We start from the raw sequence: 5,917 nt of genomic DNA, 5'->3' as shown, positions 1-5,917 counted from the left end.
GTCTACCAGATTTTAAGTGGACTCTTTTCAAGTGTAAGGGGATCCTAATGGATGGAGTTACAAAAATTCCCTTTCTCATTATAATTAAAGCTGAACTTAATTCATTTTTTCATTTCATTTTAATTTCATATTCTCTTTTTCCCTCTTTTCATTTACCATACCAGCCAAAATTGGTCCCCTTTCATCAAAACCGATTGAAAACTTGCTGATTAATTAGTCGTAATCATCTATTCAAAAATTCCATCGTCGACCTATCTCTGCAAAAATGCATAAGCCGAAGTCTACTCGTGTGAAATAAACTCATAAAAACCTAATCGAGATGACCCTGGAATTCGAAGCTTAGTTCAACACAAACTGAAGATAAAAGAAACCGTTAAAGAAGAAGTCACTAAAACTGCTGAAACCAAAGAAATGACGCGATTGAGAAAGTAAATGACAACTTAAACTCGCTCTAGTACTTCAATTTTTTGTTTGCATGCCTAATTAGGTTAGAAAATTAGAATTTGTGAATATGCATTTGCGACGTCGTAAGGGTTTTGATGCACGACCTTGCCAGCTTTTCATATTTAGGATTAGTCGTTATCTTCTTAGGTTGAATATCATGCCGACTTTTCATATATAGAATTTCCATATACAGAGTCGTCATTGTATTCAACCTTAATACCTTTCCGACTATACGTAGTTTTATTAGTCGTTCTTCCTTGAAATTTGTAAGTAACATACCGACTAATGTAGTTTAGATTCTTGTATTTCCTAACTCCCATATAATTATAGTCTGGCATGTTTTTAAATATAACCCTTCCGACTTTTATTTGTCGGAATAATATAGATTATAGACCTTGCCGACTAATAGTTGCTGCCCAAAACCCAGTTTCTCTGTGTATCTTTTATCTATCCGTCCTTAATATTTATTTTGGCTAAGGTGACGACTACAGTTGGGTCGGCACCTAATGTTATTATTGTGATGGACCGTAAAATTACGCCTTTGGCGTGTTTCCATGAAGAGTTAGAGATGCATGCAATATGCATCATCCTTGGCCTTATGGCCGTAACTCTCCCGGTGTGCCATGATGAAGCTACGATATGGGCCTTAAAGCTAGGCAAATGCAGGTCCATTTGACCTTGCAAGCATGCTAGTGGAGCATGATGCAGCTAATTTAGCTTCCACACCGTTCCAAACTTATCCTTTTCCGCTAAAGGGTTTATGGCCATAAGGCCATGGCTGATGCATATTGCATGCATCTCTAACTCTGCCTCAACGTAGGGAATTCATCAATGAGTTTCCTATATAGCTGACCAACCGTCATACCGCCGAGTCTTGTCCAGGCGTGAGCCTTGGACTTTGGCATAGGCTGCACCAAGCCCTTGACATTCCCTACCTTATCTCGTTTACCAACTCTACGTAGCTTGATAGGAAGTATGAGCATCCACTTGCTGGAATGCACCTAAGCCTAATGAAGCATGGCCACAATTACCTCTTGCATCGATCTACCAAGCTTAGATGATATGAGGGGCCAACGTGCCGCAATCATCTCTCGAATAGATGATATGAGCGACAAAGTGCTGGACTGGAAATGCTGCAACTCATTGCGGCTGCCTACGTACCCTTCCCTACTCTAAAGGTATCAATAAAAGACCGTAGTTCATCCACGAAGGGACAGAAGCTTAACCAACTCGTTTGCAAGGTCGTAGCCTAGCAAAAATGATAAGGGCCTGGTCCGTAGGCCATTCCGTCAATATACACAATGATTATCCATCATCAGATCCGTGACATGGAACAGTGATTCCTAAGCATCAAATTCCCTCTTCGCAAGGTTATGCAACTGTAAATGAGCCTTAGGCATCATTTATACTCTTCCGGCTAAGCTATGAAGCTTACTTGGTACATAGTCCGCATATGCACCTTCAACCAAGTACCCTCCCTATATATGTCTTAATGGAATTTCTACAAGTATGGAAAGGGTACCAAAATGACATGCCTGCTTCACTGTTCATCGCAATGATTATGCACTATTCGTTCTGGTTATTCCACAATGATTGTGCAATACTGGTTCTTCCTGTCGCATAATGATTGTGCGACATTCTCTTTGGTGTATTGCGTAATGATTGTGCAATACTCTCTAGGACAGCCCTCTCTGGTGATGCACAATGATTTTGCAGTGTTGGCTTTAAGCCAATAGCCTTTATAATGCGCAATGATTGTGCCGAAATTTCGAGGCCACCTACCCAACTGGCCTAATACATCATTTGATGCGAGGATTTGTTCCTTAGCTAAATGCCAAACATAATGTACTATTTTGGCGCGATATTGGCCTTAATCTAATCTTCCTCTTACCAACCGACGGAAGCTTTGGATGAAGCTTCATCTCAGACCACGACGCATCTTTTAACATGCGCCGTGATAAAAACACAGGGTGTTACATTATTCACCTCTTTAAAGAATTTTGTCCCTGAAATTCAAAACAAAAACTATTGTGGACAAACGCTTTGGCTTGGATTTCCTGAGAAAAAGTCCCATACCAGATGCTCAAAAATCACAGGTTTCTTCAAGTTACCATGAACAACAATTTAGACCTTCTGAGCAACCGTCCAATACCGCCTGCCCAGAAATCCAAAAGTGCCCACAACAATACCAAGAATCGCAATTGGCGAGTGCCAAGAGGATATCTCGACCAGGTATCCTTGATGGCATCCCATACTACCACTCAGGGATCCCTAAGGTTCACAAGTTGAAAGGTGTCATCGAAATGAAAAAATTTTAGCATAGTACTGTGTGGAACAATTTCGAATTGCCCACCGGTTTCCACTCGTAAATGGGATGCTAGCCGGGCCTGACAATGCACACCCTTGGCCAGCACCAATGTGTGGGAATGATCAATCCCATTGTCTAACCACCGTCCTAGACGGTCTTCCGGATATCCACTCGTAAGTGGGGTGCCACTTAGTCAAGGAAAACTCACAACACCCGAACAAGCTCAACTCGATTCGCAAAAGTAACTGGCATTGCAGTTACAAACTCTTTCCATGCAAAAGATGGCATACTCTCCAACTTTATTTCCCTTTGAAGGAAAAATAGTCGTTTGACGAGTTCACTCCGCACAGTCCCTAATGTTTCCTTTGGCGTGTTGCCCCGCAGGCCGTAACTCCCCCGGTGCGCCATGATGAAGCTACGATCCATGCCTTAAAGCTATGAAAATGCACGTCCATTTTACCTTGCAATCATGCTCGTGGAGCATGATGTAGCTAATTTAGCTTCCACACCGTTCCAAACTTACCCTTGTCCGCTAAAGGGTCTAAGGCCATAAGGCCAAGGCTGATGTATATTGCATGCATCTCTAGCTCTTCCTCAACGTACGGAAATCATCACTGAGTTTCCTATGTAGCTGACCAACCGTCATACCGCCGAGTCTTGTCCAGGCGTGAGCTTTGGACTCTGGCATAGGTCGCACCAAGCCCTTGTCATTCCCTACCTTATCTCGTTTACCAACTCTACGTAGCTTGATAGGAAGTATGAGCATCCACTTGCTGGAATGCACCTAAGCCTAATGAAGCATGGCCACAATTACCTCTTGCATCGATCTACCAAGCTTAGATGATATGAGGGGTCCACGTGCCTGAATCATCTCTCGAATAGATGATATGAGCGACAAAGTGCTGGACCGGCAATGTTGCAACTCATTGCGGATGCCTATGTACCAGTCCCTACTCTAAAGGGATCAAGCACAGACCGTAATTCATCCACGAAGGGACAGAAGCTTAACCAACTTGTTTGCAAGGCCGTAGCTTAGAAAAAATGGTAATGTCCTGGTCCGTAGGCCATTCCGTCAAGCTGCACAATAATTATGCATCATCGGGTCCGTGACATGGCATAGTGATGCCTAAGCATCAAATGACCTCTTCGCAAGGATACAAAACTATAAATGAGCCTTAGGCATCATTTATACTCTTCCGACTTAGCTATGAAGCTTACTTGGTACATACACCGCATATGCACCTTCAACCAAGTACCCCTCCCTATATATGTCTTAATGGAACTTATACAAGTATGGAAAGGGGACCAAAATGACATGCCTGCTTCATTATTCATCGCAATAATTGCGCGCAATAGTTACGCGCCACTCGTTCTGGCTATTCGTACTGGCTGTTGCACAATGATTGTGAAACACTGGTTCTTCCTGTCGCATAATGATTGCGCGACATTCTCTTTGGTGTATTGCGTAATGATTGCGCAATACTCTCTGGGTCAGCTCTTCCTGGCCTGATGCACAATAATTTTACAGTATTGGCTTTAAGCCAATAGCCTTCATAATGCGCAATGATTGTGCCGCAATTTCGAGGCCATCTACCCAACTGGCCTAATGTATCATTTGATGCGAGATTTTGCCCTTAGCTGAATGCCAAACATAATACGCTATTTTGGCGCGATATTGGCCTTAAGAAAATTTACCTTTTACCAACCGACGGAAGCTTTGGATGAAGCTTCATCTCAGGCCATGTCGCATCTTTTAGCATGCCCCATGCTAAAAACCCGGGGTGTTACAATTATCATCCCTGACGACTAAGCCTATTTGTTACTTAGTCGTTTCCTGGTTCAAATATTAACCCTGACGACTAGTTGAAAATATTTTCATTATTCTTGTTTAGGATGCAAAAGGTCAAGCAAGGAAAGAAGAAACTTATTACTCCTTCTTAAAAAAAACCTCGCGTTGGTGAAAAACTATTGACTGCAACGCATCGACGGGTATTCCTTGAGCCTGGAACGCTCAATATCCGTGATCGAAATGATTCTTAACCACCACCAGAACCAAGTGATTCAGATGAAACTCCATATGAAAACCAATCAATTCCATCTGGTAGAAGAGGTAATGATGATGATGATGATGTTGAAGTAACTCAGGCTGCTGGAGGAGATAAAAGTGATGATGATGATGATCAAGACATGCCACCAGTTGGAGGAGTTAATGATAATGGTGATAAAAATTATAGAGATAAAGATAATGATGGAAAAGCTGAAATTGTTGAATAGGATAAAGAAAAGGAAGAAGAGGGTGGAGAATAAAAATTTAAGGGTGATCATGCAACAAATGTTGAGGTTTAACAAAAACCTCAAGATGCAACTGCAACCGAAAAGAAGAAGATGGTTTATTAATAAACCTATTGATTCTAAAATGTCTCCCCCTCACTTGAAGAAGCAATAGAAAGATGGTGAGCCTCCACTAGGGTTATCAGAAGATGGTGGATATGTTCTTTTTAGATACAAAGACTCATGGGAATATGAAATCTATTCTACTCTCGTAAGTAGTCTCAATCTCACTTTGTGTTTGTTTAAGACATTCTATCTTAAATTTGTTTCAAATGTTTGGTACTTAGGATCATAAGAATGCCATTCGTCTTTTGAGGCGCCAAGCTTCAAACACGGTGATGAAGAAATGACCACTTGACATGGAATGTGACGACTGAAAGATATTTTCAAGAACTCCGGGATGTGGACTGTGGTGAAAACTTCAGTTGTTTAGTATGACAAATTTTGTCATATCTTTATTATGTGAGAGGTACTACGGAGAGACTGATACAATGTTATTCGCATTCGGTGAGATGGCGGTAACTCCCGATTATGCAAATCAAATTCTAGTCCTCGGGGTTGAGGAAAAATCCATCAAAGATGGCTATGATGAGGACATTTCTTGGGAGAATCTCTTCAGATTTACCAAGATCTGGTTCAGTTTGGATGAGAAGCAGTCAGAGTCTATGTTTTTGATGAAGCATGGTTATAGAAGAAGTTGAGAGACACATACTCTGAGACCCAAGAAATATATTATAGCGAAGGAAGTGTGGACTTCGTGGGAATCAATGCTACTAGGTAAGCTTATTTTTTTATACATCCTGGCCAACTGTATCTTCCCCCGAGAGTTTCGGA

Source organism: Papaver somniferum, chromosome 2 (assembly GCF_003573695.1).
Source record: "Papaver somniferum cultivar HN1 chromosome 2, ASM357369v1, whole genome shotgun sequence".
NCBI classification, from domain to species: Eukaryota; Viridiplantae; Streptophyta; class Magnoliopsida; order Ranunculales; family Papaveraceae; genus Papaver; species Papaver somniferum.
Note: the sequence above shows the minus strand (reverse complement) of the source record.